Raw genomic sequence first — 19,694 nt, 5'->3', positions numbered from 1 at the left:
GGCTGATCACTCAGCTGGGGCAAGTGGGTGTAATCTCCCCTTGCTTAGATATAGTATACCTATATCTAAACCTATATCTGGACACATATAAACCTGTGAGCCACTCCTATGGAAGGCCTTATCAATTCTGGAGGCAGAGTGCGTGGTTTAATGTGAGATGGTGCTCTGGCATGAGCTGAGCCTGTCTGCAGCTGTCGGGAACAACTCCCTAAGCTGATCCGGGATAATGCCATACCATATACTATTAAGTGCATGATAATCCTCGTGGTTATATAGCAATTTTGGTTGGGCTTTATCAAAACATGTCGTGTAAGGTGTCATACGATTTGGAATACTATCCCCTCAACAGTTCTGTCGACGGGGATAGCATTCCACCCCTCTAGAGGGAGAAGACATGTTACTTTACTGAAACGCGGTTGATTTTTAAAAGAGCCTCAGATCCACAAAATGGATGCTTCTGCCACAGACACAAGTCTGACCTCCTGCTGCCGACCGAAACTCAGCAGAGGAGGCCTGGACAAAGGCTTTCCTGTCGCAGGGAGGTGTTACACCACACCAGTCAGGAGATAGTGGATTGTAGCAGGGAGGTTTGAAAGAAACCAGACACTGCCTGGGGAGCACAAGGCTGCCCCTTGCATAATCCGGCCAAACTGGTTCTAGGGCACACCAGCCCCACTCCCACTGCGGCCTGGATCAAAGGGAAAGGGTGTATCCACCCACTTCCTGGGTCCCACCCATAGGAGGGGACCTAGCAGGTAATCCAGCCCCCTAGATTGGTATAAGAATGGGAGCAGTGCCAACGCACTCAGATTATCCTGATGAAACATTTGAAACAAAACTCTGGACCCTTCGACATCCTACTCGACATAGAAGAATCTCCCTTGTGGTCAAGGAGTGACCACCCTGTGCAAACAGGCACCATCCAGCACCTCGATGTCTGCTTTGTTGCAGTTCCTGCCAGAACTCAAGCAACAGAGATCGATGAGATTAAGCTTGCCTGCCTTCTTACAACCCGATCCACAGTCCCTGCAGAGCTGAGACCCGTGGAGGCTACGTGGGGCCCTTCTGCTTTCTTTGGCTTGACGCGTTGGCCCGGTCACTTGCCAGCTGGCTTGTGGCCCCTGTGCCAGCGAAAACCTAAAACTGACTTGTGATTCTGGTTGCTCCAGACTTGCACCAGCTCCTCTGAAAAGGAGCACCCGCTCTGACCCTCCTGGTCCGAGTGAGAAGCAATCCTCCTGTCCTGCGTGGATTGCTCTTGCCAAGTGTTGTTTGCTCTGATCTTGAAGCCGACAGGGCCGACGGTGAGAGCTTGCGTGGGACAGCTTGTGACCTGCTCCTGGATGTTGCAGATGCCCCAGAGCCCACGTGGCAGCGGAGAGACGCTCCTCGACAACCACCTGATTGCGCCCGACATTGCCTGGTTCCGTCCTGGTTCCACCCTGGTCACTGCTGAGTGACCCACACTCTGTCCCCTCTGCTTTCAGTCACTTTTCTACTCTGATCCACCCTTGGATCACACCGGACACTTCTCCTTCACATTGCCTGCAGCCTCTACAGCTTCAAGCACCAACAACCTGCGTGACGAAACCCGACGCCACTTCGACCCTATGCACCCGCTTCCTGTGGGTGAGGTAACTCAGTAACGCCAGTGTTCCCACACTGGTACACACCTCTAGGGTCTGTGTCTAAAGTTTTGTCCATCTAGGTTCAGCGGAAGTATCCTTAAACTCTATCTGTGTAACTTTAACGCACCATTGACATTGCATTAGTGCATGCATTTGTTTTAAGCGCTGCACCCGAATCCCGCGGGCTTTTCCCGACTTCAGCATTGCTTGTCCCGATTGCTCCCAGCGAATCCCTAGGCCCTAGGCCTAACCACTGTTCGATTGGTATCTCTTATACCACTTTCTCAATATATGGTTTGAGTGGCCACCCGCCCTCATCCATAATTGTGCAACTTTGTATGCTATACTGTGCTTTTGATTTAATGCTTGTGCCCCTTTGCTCATAAAGAGTACTGGGGATTATTTTAGAAATAAACGCATATATTTTTATAATGTATACTTGTGTGGTGTCCTTTCATTTGATATTACAGGATTGTGATTGGTAAAACAGTTCGCTTAACACGACCTCTTGAGTTTAGCCTTTAAGGCTGCTTAGTCTATTAAGATAGCTTGTCTATAAGGTTGACTTACAACCAGACACCATAAGGGATTGTTTGGACTGATACAAGGTGGCTCCAGAATTGGAAACATCATATATCAGACCAACTTCTCACATTGGTGTGCAGCGGTGCGGATTTGAGCTTGCTGTTGTTTTAGCATTGCAATCTTTTTATCAAATTGAAAGATCATATCAAGTACCTTAGGTACATATAAATCAAAAGCTTAGCATATTTAAGTTCTACTGAACTTAGTAGTTGTAGATTAAAGGGATAAGCACACCCTGACTACAATTCACTAGCAAGGTACAGTAGTAAAACACTTAGTGTAGGTAAGTACACCACTTGCACCTCACTAGCAGTCATGTCTGACACAGGAAGAGATTCAGGCTCTGCCCCTGTGATAGTTGACCTTACCAAGGCAACTTCCAGCTATGACAAACTTAGCCACAAAGACATGGGTGCCTTGTGCATTGCAAGGGGGCTAAAAAGGGGCAGAAACCCCACATTCCTTCCCTGATAGCCATCCTGGAAAAGGATGACTTAGATAAGGCGAGTGCAGCTCCCTTAGATTTAGGAGATGGCGTGAACACCCCTGAGAATGAGCATACTCCAGAAGAGGAAGAAGAAGAGGCGGAAGAGGAGGAAGATGGCTCAGATGTAGATGAGCCTGATGATCAGGATCAGAGGGGTAACCAGGTTGAAGTTGCCAGGCTTAACCAGGCCAACTTAGACCTACATGGGAATGGAGAGGGCCAGCACCTCCCCAGATCCCATAACATAATTCTCCCAGGCAACAGAAGGGTGAGATCTCCATCAGGGGACTCTCATATTTCTAGTGTCTCAAGAGAATCTCAAATAGGAATGACTTCCCCCCAGAGGAAAGAGCAGAGGGCCAGGATGAGGGCTGTCGAACTCCAAATAGAGAGGGAAGAGATAGCCTTGGCTCAAGCTAAACTTGCTTTAGCAAGAGAACAGACGTTGTGTGGCTTAGATGCCACTGGTGGCAGCAAACATCCTAGAGAGAAAGACAGGGGCTATGACAATAGAAACCTGACAAAAATTGTGCCCCCCTGCAAGGAAGGGGATGACATCCACAAATGGATGACTGCTCTTGAGAGAGCCTGCATGGTACAGCAAGTTCCTCAGGATCAGTGGGCTGCAATTTTATGGTACTCCTTTTCTGAGAAAGGGAGGGATAGGCTCCTCACAGTTAGACCCGAGGATGCCAAAAACTACTCTGTCCTGAAGAGTGCTCTTATTGAAGGGTTTGGCCTAACCACTGAGCAATACAGGTTGTTGTTCAGAGACACCCAAAAATCACAGACTCAAAACTGGACTGATTTTGTTGATTGTGCCACTAAGGCTCTGGAGGGTTGGCTGCAGGGAAGTAAAGTCTCAGACTATACAGGATTGTACAATCTTATAATGAGAGAGCAGATCCTTAATAACTGTCAGAACCAGCTGTTGCATCAATACCTTATTGACTCTGATCTGACCTCTCCCCAAGAATTGGGAAAGAAGGCAGACAAATGGGTCAGAACAAGGATTAAGCAGAAATCCCAGAACCATGGTGGTGGCCAGAAGAAAACAGACCAGAAGGGTGGGAATCAGAAAGATAAAGAAAAGGACCAGAAGTCTTGAGGCCCCCAAACTAGTAATAAGGAGGGTGGTTCCCAAAATGGCAACAAGAAAAAGAAGAATGATGGCCCAAAGAAACCTTGGTGTAATACCTGCAAATCAGTTTCACCCTGGGGCAGTGAGCACCAAGAAAAATCCAGTCCCCACCACTGCATCTCCTAAAGCACCCGCACCCCCTAGTACAGTTAACAGTGGTGGTACACAACCAAAGGGTATAGTAGGGTTACCCCTGGGTACTGAGATGGAATCTGGACTAGTCAGAGTCCCTACTCAGGCTGTTCTCCTATATGATGTGGACTTATCTTTGTCCACTACTGTGAGTCCAAGTAACCTGGGCAAGTATAGGCAGACGCCTTTGATAAATGAGAAACTGGCTCAGGCCTACAGGGACACTTGTGCCAGTTTCACTATGGTGACACCTGACTTTGTGGACCCTGGTCAGATTGTACTAGGTGAGAATTACCTAGTGACCAATGCAAGCAACACCACTACTACACATAGTGTGGCTGTGGTGAACTTCTCCTGGGGAGGGGTAAATGGCCTAAATAAAGTTGTGGTAAGTGCAGACCTCCCAGTAGACTGTCTGTTAGGCAATGATCTTGAAAGCTCAGTTTGGTCAGAAGTGGAGTACAGGACTCATGCAGAAATGCTAGGGATTTCAGCTCATGTCCTTGCAGTGACAAGGTCTCAGGCTAAGAAGTGCCTTCCTGAACCAGTGGTGGATCTTGAAACATTAGACCAACCACAACCCAAGAGAAGGAGCAAGAGGGTTAAGGCTGTGCCTTCCCACTTGCCCCAGGTTGAGGATCAGATTTCACAGGAAGCTGATTCTGCAGTCCAAAAACAGACTGTATCAGAGGAACTGGAGCCTGATCAGGTTGAGTTTCGGGGGACAGGGGGACCCTCAAGGGCAGACCTGGGGCAGGCCCAATTAGTTTGCCCTTCACTTGAACCCCTCAGACAGCAAGCTGCTGCTGAGGCTGCAGAGAATGCTCAAGGTACCCATAAAGTATATTGGGATGATGGGCTCCTTTACTCAGAGGCTAGAGACCCCAAGCCTGGTGCTACCAGGAGGTTGGTTATACCTTTGAAGTTTAGGGGCTTCCTTCTTACCTTGGCCCATGATATTCCCCTTGCAGGACACTTAGGCCAGAACAAGACTTGGGACAGGCTTGTCCCTCACTTTCACTGGCCTCATATGTCAGAAAATGTCAAGGAGTTTTGTCGCTCCTGTGTCACTTGCCAAGCCAGTGTTAAGTCAGGTGGCACAACAAAGGCCCCCCTGATACCACTACCTGTGGTGGGGGTCTTTGAAAGAGTTGGAATAGACATTGTGGGTCTCATGGATCCTCAAACAGCATCTGGGCACAGATTTATACTGGTGGTAGTGGATCATGCCACCAGGTATCCAGAGGCAATTCCCCTGAGGACCACAACAGCACCTGTTGTGGCAAAGGCCCTTCTTGCAGTGTTCTTAAGAGTGGGTTTTCCAAAGGAGGTTCTTTCAGACAGAGGTACCAACTTCATGTCTGGATACTTAAAAGCAATGTGGAAGGAGTGTGGAGTAAACTACAAGTTTACCATCCCTATCACCCACAGTGCAATGGGCTTGTGGAGAGATTCAACAAGACCCTCAAGGGAATGATAAAAGGATTACCAGAGAAGCTTAGGCGGAAATGGGATACCCTTTTACCCTGCTTGCTCTTTGCTTACAGAGAGGTCCCACAGAAGGGGGTTGGCTACAGCCCTTTTGAACTTTTGTTTGGCCACCCTGTGAGGGGTCCACTATGTTTGGTGAAGGAAGGATGGGAGTTACCTCTCAAAAAGCCTAAGCTAGATGTTGTGGACTATGTATTTAGAAAGAGCATCCAAAAACCTGGAGGCCAGTCAAGAATGACAGAAAGCTTGGCATGACCAAAAGGCTGTTCTGGTGGAGTACAAACCAGGGCAGATGGTGTGGGTGTTGGAGCCAGTAGCCCCAGCAGCACTCCAGGACAAATGGACTGGACCCTACCCAATTGTTGAAAAGAAGGGAGACGTCACCTATGTGGTTGACTTTGGAACTCCTCGGAGCCCCCACAGGGTGCTCCATGTAAATCGTTTGAAAGCATTTGTTGACAGGGAGGACATGAGTCTCCTCATGGCCACAGATGGGGATCAGGAGGAAGAGAGTGACCCTCTCCCAGACCTGCTTTCCCAGAACCCTGATGATGGTTCAGTTGATGGAGTAGCCTTGGCAGGCAGCCTCACTGAGCAGCAACAGGTGGACTGCAGACAGGTGTTGCAGGCCCACAGACATATGTTTTCACTCACACCCAGTCAAACTAACTGGTGCACCCATGAGGTGGACACTGGTGACAGTCTGCCTGTGAAGAATAAAATCTACAGGCAACCTGACCATGTCAGGGATTGTATAAAGGCTGAGGTGCAAAAGATGTTGGAGCTTGGAGTGATTGGGCCATCAGAGAGCCCATGGGCTAGCCCAGTGGTCCTTGTGCCAAAACCTCATACCAAAGATGGAAAGAGAGAAATGAGGTTTTGTGTGGACTACAGAGGTCTCAATGCTGTCACTAGGACAGATGCACATCCCATTCCAAGAGCAGATGAGCTCATTGCTGAATTGGCTTCTGCCAAGTTTCTGAGCACATTTGATTTGACAGCTGGCTACTGGCAGATCAGGTTAGCTGAAGAGTCAAAAGCCAAAACAGCATTCTCTACCCCTAGTGGACATTATCAGTTTGTGGTAATGCCCTTTTGTTTGAAGAATGCACCTGCCACCTTCCAAAGGTTGGTGAATCAAGTCCTTGCTGGGTTGGATGACTTTTGTGCAGCATATCTAGATGACATTGCTGTCTTTAGCTCCACCTGGGAGGTCTGGGGGACAGATAGCCCTGACACGATACAGATTATGGAAAACAAATTTTTAAAACGTGTCTTGGCCATCCCATCAGGCTCCTCAAACAAATTTGCCCACAATGAACTAGGTTTAAATTATGTAAGCGACATTATTCGTCTTTCTCCTCTGTTGTTATGGGGCAAAATATGGTCATCGGAGGATTTACAGCTCACTAAGGATATTATCCAGGACTGTTTGAAACTGTCAAATATGAATCAAATCCCCTGGCTATCCTACGTAAATGAAATGTTTCATAAAATAGGTTTGGGTGACATTTTTGACAACCCTGAAAACATACAGGGAGACATTAAAAATGTAATTAAATCGAATTACTGGAAATCATCGATTGTAAATTGTATGGACAGCCCCTATGCCCCTAAGGCTGTCCTACAGCACCAGTTCTATCTGACCTTTACAAATCATGTACAATGGCGTTTTTACTTGACAAGATTCAGGCTACATACTTTGCATTTTCTCTTTGCATTTCCGATACAGAGGGGCTGGTGTAAGGAACTCCCCCCCTGCAACTGTAATCACAAAGATAGCCAAAACACAATGCATCTTGTTCTTTTTTGTTCCTTATATAAAGACCCGAGAACCAGGTTTATTAAACCGATTCTCAAGGAAGAACAAATACGCCATTATAAAGAGGGTTATGATTTCTTAATATCTCTGTCATCCCCTACAGTCTGTTGTGCGATGTTGAACTTTATACGCGTGTCACTCCAGATTAGGAAACGTTATGACTAAAATTCTGCCCCAAGAACTAGACCACTTGATATGTGCACTTTATAATCCTGCACCGTGATTCTTTTTAATATTTATTTTACTTGATAAAATTATGTATTATCCTGAGATGATTAACCCAAAGTAATAATATGGTTATGTGACTTTACCTGCCAATGAACTTTTGTAGTGCCATAAACTGTAAAACTGTTTTTTAAAAGTGAATTTTCTACTGTGTGTTGTAAATGTACTTCTACTTTTATGATTCTTGTATTGAATCGAATAAAGTTTTGAAATGAAGTGTGGACTACAGAGGTCTCAATGCTGTCACTAGGACAGATGCACATCCCATTCCAAGAGCAGATGAGCTCATTGCTGAATTGGCTTCTGCCAAGTTTCTGAGCACATTTGATTTGACAGCTGGCTACTGGCAGATCAGGTTAGCTGAAGAGTCAAAAGCCAAAACAGCATTCTCTACCCCTAGTGGACATTATCAGTTTGTGGTAATGCCCTTTTGTTTGAAGAATGCACCTGCCACCTTCCAAAGGTTGGTGAATCAAGTCCTTGCTGGGTTGGATGACTTTTGTGCAGCATATCTAGATGACATTGCTGTCTTTAGCTCCACCTGGGAGGATCACCTGATCCACCTGAAGAAGGTCCTGGAGGCCCTGCAAAAGGCAGGCCTGACTATCAAGGCTATTAAGTGCCAGATAGGGCAGAGCAAGGTTGTGTACCTGGGCCACCTAGTAGGTTGGGGTCAGGTTCAACCATTGGAGAGCAAAATCCAGACCATACAGGACTGGGCTCCTCCAACTACCCAGACACAAGTCAGAGCCTTCTTGGGCCTGACTGGGTATTACAGAAAATTTGTAAAGAACTATGGGTCCATTGTGACACCATTGAATGACTTTACATCCAAGAAGATGCCCAAAAAGGTTCAGTGGACAGTTAGCTGCCAAAAGGCATTTGATGACCTGAAGAAGGCCATGTGCTCTGCACCTATCCTGAAGAGTCCTGACTACTCCAAACAGTTCATTTTACAGACAGATGATTCTGAGTTGGGGGTGGGAGCTGTGCCTTCACAACTGAATACAGATGGTCATGACCAGCCCATTGCTTTTATTAGCAGAAGGCTGACCCCCTGGGAGAAACGTTGATCAGCTATTGAGAGGGAGGCCTTTGCTGTGGTTTGGGCCCTGAAGAAGTTGAGGCCATACTTGTTTGGAACTCACTTCCTAATTCAGACCATAAGCCCCTCTTGTGGCTAAATTAGATGAAGGGTGAAAACCCAAAACTACTCAGGTGGTCCATTTCCCTACAGGGGATGGACTGTACAGTGGAGCACCGCCCAAGGACTGACCATGGTAATGCAGATGGTCTCTCCAGGTACTTCCACTTAGAACATGAAGACTTATCTGGTCAAGGTTAAGTTTAATGTCCCTGCGTTTGGGGGGGGGGGGGGGGGGTTGTGTAGGAGAGTAGGGTCTGCTATCCTATGGTCACCCCAATTTTTGCTTTTTGCTTCACTGGTTTTCGACTTACTGAGGCTGTGAGCCTGCTAATCAGACCCCCAGGCTGCTGTTCTCTCTCTAAATTCACATACATGTACTATAGGTACATAACCCAATTGGAAATGGACTCCTTGTCAGCCCCTGTACCATGCACTATAGGTGATCAGGGCATAGGTGCCACCAAGGCCTACCAGGGGCTAAAGCATAGCTTTTGCCACCCCTGGCTTGTTCTTAAATTGACACAACTGGCTGATCACTCAGCTGGGGCAAGTGGGTGTAATCTCCCCTTGGTTAGATATAGTATACCTATAGCTAAACCTATATCTGGACACATATAAACCTGTGAGCCACTCCTATGGAAGGCCTTATCAATTCTGGAGGCAGAGTGCGTGGTTTAATGTGAGATGGTGCTCTGGCATGAGCTGAGCCTGTCTGCAGCTGTCGGGAATAACTCCCTAAGCTGATCCGGGATAATGCCATACCATATACTATTAAGTGCATTATAATCCTCGCGGTTATATAGCAACTTTGGTTTGGCTTTATCAAAACATGTCGTGTAAGGTGTCATACAATTTGGAATACTATCCCCTCAACAGTTCTGTCGACGGGGATAGCATTCCACCCCTCTAGAGGGAGAAGACATGTTACTTTACTGAAGCGCGGTTGATTTTTAAAAGAGCCTCAGATCCACAAAATGGATGCTTCTGCCACAGACACAAGTCTGACCTCCTGCAGCTGACCGAAACTCAGCCAAGGAGGCCTGGACAAAGGATTTCCTGTCACAGGGAGGTGTCACACCACCCCAGACAGGAGATAGTGGATTGTAGCAGGGAGGTTTGAAAGAAACCAGACACTGCCTGGGGAGCACAAGGCTGCCCCTTGCATATTCCGGCCAAACCGGTTCTGGGGCACACCAGCCCCAGTCCCAGCGCGGCCTGGATCAAAGGGAAAGGGGTGTATCCACCCCCTTCCTGGGTCCCACCCATAGGAGGGGACCTAGCAGGTAATCCAGCCCCCTAGATTGGTATAAGAATGGGAGCAGTGCCAACGCACTCAGATTATCCTGATGAAACATTTGAAATGTGCAGGAGAGTAGGGTCTGCTATCCTATGGTCACCCCAATTTTTGCTTTTTGCTTCACTGGTTTTCGACTTATTGAGGCTGTGGGCCTGCTAATCAGACCCCCATCCTGCTGTTCTCTCTCTAAATTCACATACATGTACTATAGGTGCATAACCCAATTGGAAAATGGACTCCTTGTCAGCCCCTGTACCATGCACTATAGGTGCTCAGGGCATAGGTGCCACCAAGGCCTACCAGGGGCTGAAGCATAGCTTTTGCCACCCAGGATGTCTATCAGGGAAGGAATGGTGGGGGTTCTGCCCCTTTTTAGCCCCCTTGCAATGCACAAGGCACCCAAGTCTTTGTGGCTAAGTTTGTCATAGCTGGAAGTTGCCTTGGTAAGGTCAACTATCACAGGGGCAGAGCCTGAAGCTCTTCCTGTGTCAGACATGACTGCTAGTGAGGTGCAAGTGGTGCACTTACCTACACTGAGTGTTTTCCTACTGTACCTTGCTAGTGAGTTGTAGTCAGGGTGTGCTAATCCCTTTAATCTACAACTACTAAGTTCAGTAGAACTTAAATATGCTAAGCTTTTGATTTATATGTACTTAAGGTCTAAGGTACTTGAATTGATCTTTCAATTTGATAAAAAGATTGCAATGGTAAAACAACAGCAAGCTCAAATCTGCACCGCTGCACACCAATGTGAGAAGTTGATCTGATATATGATGTTTCCAATTCTGGAACCACCTTGTATCAGTCCAAACAATCCCTTATGGTGTCTGGTTGTAAGTCAACCTTATAGACAAGCTATCTTAATGGTAGCATAGACTAAGCAGCCTTAAAGGCTAAACTCAAGAGGTCGTGTTAAGCGAACTGTTTTACCAATCACAATCCTGTAATATCAAATGAAAGGACACCACACAAGTATACATTATAAAAATATATGTGTTTATTTCTAAAATAATCCCCAGTACTCTTTATGAGCAAAAGGGCACGAGCATTAAATCAAAAGCACAGTATAACATACAAAGTTGCACACTTATGGATGAGGGCGGGTGGCCACTCAAACCATATATTAAGAAAGTGGTATAAGAGATACCAATCGAACAGTGGTTAGGCCTAGGCAGTGGCGGCTGGTGACATTTGAAAGTGGTGAGGCGTAAAACATTTGTCGTAGTTAACTGTGGCGAGCGAGGGTAGCTTGCAAGTCTGAACTACCTATGGGGGGGTTTGGTGGGGTTCCCTCTGAGAAAATTTAGAAAAAAGAGTGGGAAAAGGGTGAATTTTCAAGCAATAATGAGAAGAACAGACTGAATTGGTGATAAAATAACGGAAACAAAAATGAGATAAGGAGAAGGGATCAGGGTGAGTCCTGCAAGTGATGGACAGGTAATGTGTCAGGTCAGAGATCTACAAATAGGGACTGAAGAAACAGTGTGATGAACACAGGCAGGCGCAGGGGTGATGGACCGACAATGTGACCAGGCAGGTAGGTAAGTGATGTACAGATCTCGTGTCATTCATTAGAACAGGAAGAGACAGATGGGTGATGGAGGTACACGTAGACTGTGGGTCAAACACTGTCCAAATAACAAAGGCACAGCGGGCATTGGAGGAAGACAAGCTCTGGGCATCACAACCTTAGAAACACTGCCCCAATAACAAAGGCACAGCGGGCACTGGAGGAAGAAGGGCCTGAGCATCGCATTTTCACAACTGCACACTGCGCCATAACATGGGCAGAGTGGGCACTGAAGGAACAAAAACCCAGGACATCACAACCTCACAAATACCGCTCCATCCATCAACAAGGGCAAAATGGGCACTGAATATATACTGCCCCTGGGCATTACAACCTTAAAGAGGTGGTGCTTGTATTAAGGATAGAGCAGGCACACAAACTAGAATGACTTGTACATCGCACCGCACACCCCCTGCCCCAATAATAAGGATAGAGCAGGCACGGCAGAAACACAGGACCCACATCTCTAAAACACTGCCCCAGAAACAAGGATGTGACAGTCACACAATGCCCCGACTATCATGGAATCGGGCTCAGCCCCCACCCCTTTGTGACTTTACCTCAATCAAACAACATCCCCAGAGTCTTGCTCACCATAATAATAACCGGGTCACAGCCACGTAAGAGAACACATTCCCAGTTGTTAGAATTGAGGCCCTATAACTTCTGAATTCCAAAGAGTCTCTAACCCGTCTTTCTCACAGTAGCCATAATATTCACATTTTTCAATCATATAAGCCTTCGGAAAAAGATCAATTCAACAGCGACCGCTCAATCTGTATTAAGTATTGAGGGAAACGTCTTATATACACACTGGCCTCTTTATGTTCTCAGTTCGTTTGTCACATGTTTCTGGCGCGTTTGTTTTTCTTTGAGTTATGTCAGTTTTAGACACTTTCCTGTTCATTTGGGTTTCTGCAAGTACGAATTGCATACAGTCATCACTCGGGTCATCCCACATTTTCTCTGCTGCCTAACCTTTTGCAAGTTTCTCCTCAGCTCAGACCTTTGATGTCCCTCATTACTGTATTTATTTATGGGTTTTTTCTCTCGCGCGGACTTTACCCGAAGGTGTCAGAGCGCTTCACAATAGGAACAGAACTGATACAAGAGAACATTACAAGTGAACATTGCAAAAGTTACATTACATGAGGCAAAAGTGACAATCGTTAGCAAACAAAATACAAGAGGCGCAAACGGTACATTACAGGAGGAAAAAGTGACATTGTGCACTGTGCAGGTTACAAAAGCGTACAAAGTACAAGTAGAGGTATAAATGGCAGACAGACACTCCAACACAAGAACAAACGTTACGTAGGCAATGGTGGCACTTAGGCACTGTAGTCCCACTACACGCCTGTCTGTGCGCATCAGCTATAAATTGTGATTCTTGGCTGTAACTTCAAAGGCGTGATCTAAAATAAAGTACGAGGCAGAGCTACGTTATAAAATATAAATTTTGGTGTCCACCGAAATGAAGGATTACACAGTGGTTTCATTCTGAGTCGGAGGTCACGGTAAGTACGTCAAAGGGAACTCGAGGGTTAGGGGGTCCTATCCTTAGCATCTTTATGAAGATGATATTGCTGAGTTGCTCGCAGTGACTGTGTCACGGGTACAAAGCTGCACCAGGGCACGCAAAGTTCGCCACAATTATACGGTGGTTTTTGGTCCTTACATGCCCTTAAGACCCTGACCACGGCTTCATTCTGGGTTTTAGCAGTTTCTAATAACTAATTTAGCTATACGTCATGGGTCCCTCGCTACCTAAGCTCGTGCTATGTAGTTTTGCCATTGCAGAATCGGGGTCATGTTCTCTCTGTCTCGGGTGGGTGGGGGTGGAAATGGGGTAATCGGCTCGTCGCGGGGGGAGGCGGGAGGGGTTTAATGGAAAAAAAATCAAATAAAACTTACCGCCCTGCGCCAGCTTCTGGATGGGTCCCGTCCCGACTCCCACCATGGTGCCGCGTTGACGTCCCGACAGCGTAGGGGAAATGGCCAATCACCTTGACATGGCTGGATATAGCCATAGGTGATTGGCCACATAGTGCGGCCCTCAGCAGAAGAGCAGACAGCCAGACGATCCCCACGCATGGCACCATCCTGCTGCAGCAGCCAATCCTGGTGCAGCGTTACCAGCGCCACTGCGCCAGGATTGGCTCACGAGCAGGACACTATCTGCCCATAATGAGACCCGGGGCCCCGGGTCCCTGCCTGTGTCTCTAAGTACTATAGGGGAGGAGGGGGAGGGAAGGTCTACAGTACGCATGCGCGAGCCAGTCAAAATATTGACTACTCCTGGATTTTGCATGCGCGCTGTCACCCTCGCTATTCTGCTCTGGCTGCCTGTAAACTGCCTGTCACTCTCTGCCGCAGCCCCGCCCCACATCCCTATGCGGTGCCCGATTCTGTCGGGCTTGTCCAGGGGCCGATAACGCGTAGTGCGGGTGCCTGTCAGTGCGCGCTCAGATTTATTTAAAAATCCTTTTTTAATTCATGTTGGCAGTGCGCGGTCGTCCATGGCTAGTGGGGCAACGCCCCAACGCCCCCAATGGACGCACCGCCACTGGGCCTAGGGCCTAGGGAATCGCTGGTAGCAGTCGGGACAAGCAATGCTGAAGTCGGGAAAAGCCCGCGGGATTCGGGTGCAGCGCTTAAAACACACGCATGCACCAATGCAAAGTCAATGGTGCGTAAAAGTTACACAGATAGAGTTTAAGGATACTTCCGCTGAACCTAGATGTACAAACCTTTAGACACAGACCCTAGAGGTGTGTACCAGTGTGGGATTACTGGCGTTACTGAGTTACCTCACCCACAGGAAGCGGGTGCATAGGGTCGAAGTAGCGTCGGGTTTCGTCACGCAGGTTGTTGGTGCTTGAAGCTGTAGAGGCTGCAGGCGATGTGAAGGAGAAGTGTCCGGTGTGATCCAAGGGTGGATCAGAGTAGAAAAGTACCTGAAAGCAGAGGGGACAGAGTCTGGGTCACTCAGAGCAAATCCGATGAACCACAACCAGCTACCATGAATACATGTCTATGGAGGCTTCTGCTCTTTAACTTATTGTTAGCATAGTTTTCTCTTCTTGTAACGTTTACAATTATGCCTTATGAGGGCCCTGTATTCTTACACAAGTGAATTAGCCTTATTTTTCTTGGTTGCTCTATGACCTGTGCTCTTTAGTTTCAGCTTGCACATTTAACTCGCATAATAATTCAATGTTAAGGACTTTAGGACAAGAAATAAAACTTTGAACAATTGAGTATAATTGCTAGTACCCTAGCTTAAGACAGGACTAAGATTGTTTTAATTCATGAGAAGTTTTAAGATTGTCTTAAGCCAGGTAAAACCTTTGGTAAATCAGGCCCTCTTACTTGGGCTAAGATGTTCTTAAGAATGTTTTAAATCTGGAATACTCCTTAGTAAATCAAGCCCACCAGATTTTTGCTTTTTTCCGAAAGACCACTCCTAATGCCACCATTTAAATTTTTCATGATGTAAACGTTCGTGTACTTCCTTATATATCCTCTCCTATACATTTATAAAACGGAACAAAGGCCCAGATGTAGGTAAATCACATTTACCGATTTTGAAATACCGAATTTTACCGATTATATATTTCAAAATCGGTAAATGGGATGTAGGTACCAACATCTGGATTTGTTACCGAATCCTTAAAAATTCGGTATTTTCCGATTCGGTAAATACCGAATCGGTATTTGCTATTGATTCCTATGGGCCTTGAAGCCCATAGGATTCAATTCAAATACCGATTCGGTATTTACCGAATCAGTAAATACCGAATTTGTCAAGGGTGCAGGGGGTGTCACTTTGACACCCTCTAGCACCCCCAAAACGGGCATGTGTGCAATGTGGCACACAGACATGCCCTAAGGGAGTATTTTACCATGGATTTGTATTCCATGGTAAAATACCGATTCTGTAAGCCATGTGCCAATGGAAAATTGGCTACCCACATTGCATTTTTGGTAATTTTACCGAATCGGTAAATATTACCGAATCGGTAAATTTACCGATTCGGTAATAATAACGACTCGGTAAAATTACCGAATATGTACCCCTACATCTCCATAGCCCTTTACCGATCGGAAACGGCCGAAAATCGGTATTTTCGGCCGATTCCGATTGGTTAAGGGCTACCTACATCTGGCCCCTAGTGTGTTAATTTCATCCTTTGAACTGCTACCTACACTAAAGAATGCTTCTACTTCATAATCGAAAATTGATACCTCAAAGCTTAGAATCTTTACCACAATTTTAAAACTGGCGAGACCTGCACAGTTTGAAGAAGCTCATACCTCTGTCGAAGAGATTGGCCTGATGTAGCCCCTTTTTTTTATTTTTTATTTTATTTTTATTTATTGGCATTTCAAAACAACCAACAGTTACACCATCTTAGTTAAAGATGCAAATCAATGTCACATGTGTTTCACAGAAAATTAACATTCCTACAAACATACATGGCAGTCAGAGTACAACATATTATCTGAGGCATTACAGGATAATAATTCAGAGCAGATCCTAGTCTAGCCAGGGGACTGGAGCATCTCCAGTATAGGGGGGGGGGGGGACCAGACTGTTTATTTTATAATGTTAACCAGAATATTTATGTATCCCATGTCAGGAACCCACCACAGCTGGCTGCCATCTACTTAGTCCGTTATTGTGGTCCGGTGGGGCTGACCTGCCCTGAGGAATCATCTCTCTCAGCCTGTAGTGAGAGAGCCCAATCAAAAAATGGAGCCCAAATGTCTCTTTGGTCTAGAGACGACCAGCATTAATTCCCAGAAAGTTGTCAGTTGTGTATGGCTGAACTTGACATCTTGTATCCAGGCAGCTACTGAGGGCGCTCCCTTCTTTTCCCATTGCATAGCTACCTTGCGCTTAGCGAGCAGCAACAACATGGCATGCAGTTTCTGAGTCTCTGCCGCCGTGTCTTTTAATTATCCCAGTAAACCGATAATCGTCTCGGGTCAGTTGGTGTGCCTATTATGTATCTTGCTAAAGATGGTGGTCCAGTCGGTGGCAAAGGGAGGGAAGTTCCAGGCCATATGCATGAAGGTATCTGGTGTGTAGCCGCATCACCAGTAGCTGTTGTCTGCTCTGATTCCCATACAGTGGAGTTGGACGGGTGTTCTGTAAAAGCGAAGAATCTATTTAAAATGAATTAACCTTAATTTGTAATTGGGAGATAGCGGCGTAAGTTGGTTACAGCAGAAGGCCCACTAGTCCTCCGTTATCTCAGTGTGCAGCTCCGAGTTCCAATCCCGAAGGGCCTTCGGCCTGATTAGGGGGGCAGTGTTCTGCATATTGCTTTATAAGCGTGTTATGAGCCTATGGGAGGAAGTTGTCTGAATAATATTTTTGAGTGCCATTAGAGTTGGTGGAGGGGGCAGGGAAAAAGGTGTGTAGCTGCCTGCATGTTGCCCGAAGTTTATAATATAGAAAGAGTTCTGAGAATGTCCCGGCTACCCTATCAGGCTTTTCGGGCGGAGGTCTAAGCTTGTCCTCAGGGTAAATATCTGCAAATGTGCTTAATCACAGAGTCCTAGCTGCTGACCTGCTTGCTCCCTCTGCCATCGTGTGAATTATGGGATTGTGCGCTAGAGGGACTGCTGGGGTGTATAATAGTTTTAGATCGGCTCTGTTGCGGAGTCTGTCTCACGCCCAGCGCAGGGTCTCGACCGTATTTATACCATCTTGCGGCTGCCAATAGGGCTGACAGATTGCTACCTGCAGGGGGACCGTGGCCGCCACATCCAGCTGGACCGCAATGTGTGGCTGAAATGGGGTATGGTGCACCCAGTAGTGCGGGAACTGTGCCTGTGCACAGTAGGCGTATAGTGGCATGTCTGGGGCTCCCAGCCTGCCCTGAGTCAATGGAAGTGTCAGAGGTTCCCATGAGATTGCCCCGCCCTCACCATGGATAGTAATAAAGTATGCATTGTTTTGAAGAACGCCTGGGTGAGGGAGATTGGGACGTTTACAAATAAGTATAGGAATTTGGGCAAGATCACCATCTTGGCAATCACAATCGTCCCAGCCAGGGAGAGAGGCAACTTATCCCAAGCGTTGACTTTTCCCTCCAACCATGCAATGGCCCACCCAAATTTCTTGTTCCAGATCTCTTGCTCGTCCCTGCCAAATATCCAGATATTTCACTGGGCCATCTGCCTATTGGAGGGGGTACTCTACCGGGAATGGAGTTGTTGTGTCCGTGAGTGGGAAGAGAGTGGAATTGGCCCAATTCATAGATATGCCGGATAAGCCTCCGAATGTTATCAGTTCTTGGAGGATGGGGGCAGTGTTCAGGGCTGGCTCGATGATGTAAAGTGTTATATCGTCCGCATATAGCGTGATCAGGAGACATTTGGTGCTAAAACCCAGCCCAGTGTCAGCATGATGCTGTCTCAACCTTGCCGCCAGTGGTTCCTTCATGCGGGTGAAGAGGAGGGGAAAGTGATGACACCCCTGCCTTGTTCCTCACATGATGCGAAAAGGCTGCAAAATCATGCCATTCATACGAATCCTTGCGGACAGCTCCATGTATAGCAGTCGTATGAGACCCAGAAACAGAGGGCCAAAACCCATTGTCTACAGTATGGCAAATAGATATATTCACTGAAGCATTTCAAACGCTTTTTGTGGCGTCAAGGAGTGCCACGAACGCCTGTGAGTGAGGAGGTAAATAGTGTAGTACTGTAAAAAAAGGTGCAGAGATTGTGGGAGGTCGATCTCCCAAGGCTGAATCCTGACTGATCGGGGTGGGCTATCAGTGGAAGTAATGGCTGCAGTCTGCTTGCGAGCAGTTTTGCTAAGATTTTAACATCTACATTGATTAATGATAGTGGTCTGTAAAAATCTACTTCATTGCTGGGTTTCCTCTGCTTCAGCAGTGTGATTACCATGGCTTTGTGCATTGAAGGCGGTAGAATGCTGGAGGTCTGCGCCTCTTCATAAACTGCTACCAAGTGTGGGGCCAATTCTGATGCATAGGTCTTGCAAAACACGGTGGTTAGCCCATCAGAACTCGGCGCCCTATCTAGGGGTAGCCTACATATGACTTGGACTATATCTTCAGGGGGGAATGGTACCTGTGTCTCCTCCCCAGCCAAAGTAGCTCTAAGGAATCAAAAAATGGCTGCAGGCCCTCAGGGACTGTTTGGTGCGTGGTTGTGTATAACTTAGCGTAAAACTGTGTGAAGCAATCTGTAATGCCTTGCGGGCCTCAAATCAGTCTGGTCTTCTCCCTAGGATCTCAGTGACGTAAGTAGGCCTAGGCAGTGAACTTTGCTCCGTTCGCGGAGTTTTGTGCACTCCGCACTCCGCGGAGCTCGCGGAGTACAGAAAACTCTGTTTCGCGATGTGCAGCAGAGTTTTTTCCTCTCTCGCAATTGCGAATGGTAAGTTCGCAATTGCGAACAATAAGTTTGCGAGCTCGAGCTGTCGCTCGGGTAGAATTTCTACCTGAGCGGCAGGAATTCAAGCACAAACTGCAGTTCGCACTGCACTCTGCCACTTGTGTAACTTCGCAGAGCTTTTTTGTAACTTCGCAGAGTTCCGCATAGCAAAACTCTGCGAACTACACCCTGGCTTGGACGTAAGCATCAGAGCCTAGTGTCCTAAGCATGTTCATAAGCATTATGCCTGGCTTACCTCCCTCGCCATATTGTTTATCTTGTGTGTATTTTCCCATGAATTTTACCTTGTGCTGTGCTTCCTCCTCAAATTCCGTGAGTTTCTCTTTTAGTGAAGCTATGAGAGCAGGATCACCCTTGGTTTAATATTGTGACTCAAGCTCACTCATGTGTGCCTCAAGGGAGGCCAGCATACCTCTAATTGCCTTCAGTACCAGAGCCTGGCCGCTATGTATTTCCCTATGATGAAAACTTTGAAGGCTTCCCATAGTGATGCTTGAGATGTAACCAAGATTGTGTTGAGAATGAAGTATTCCTCAATGTCCCCCTGCATTTCCTCCTTGAAAGCCTCGTCAAGCAGGGTGTTTGGGGGAAGTCTCCAACTAAACATTATGTTTGGCGTATTGGGCAAGAGCAACCATAGGAGGCTGGGAGCATGATCTGAGAGCGTTCTGGGAAGGTGAGCAACTTCAATGCCCACATCTTGCGACACTAACAAAAAGTCTAACCTCG

The sequence above is a fragment of the Lissotriton vulgaris genome, chromosome 5, assembly GCF_964263255.1.
Source record: "Lissotriton vulgaris chromosome 5, aLisVul1.2, whole genome shotgun sequence".
Classification (NCBI taxonomy): domain Eukaryota; kingdom Metazoa; phylum Chordata; class Amphibia; order Caudata; family Salamandridae; genus Lissotriton; species Lissotriton vulgaris.
This window is presented reverse-complemented; position numbering follows the sequence as displayed.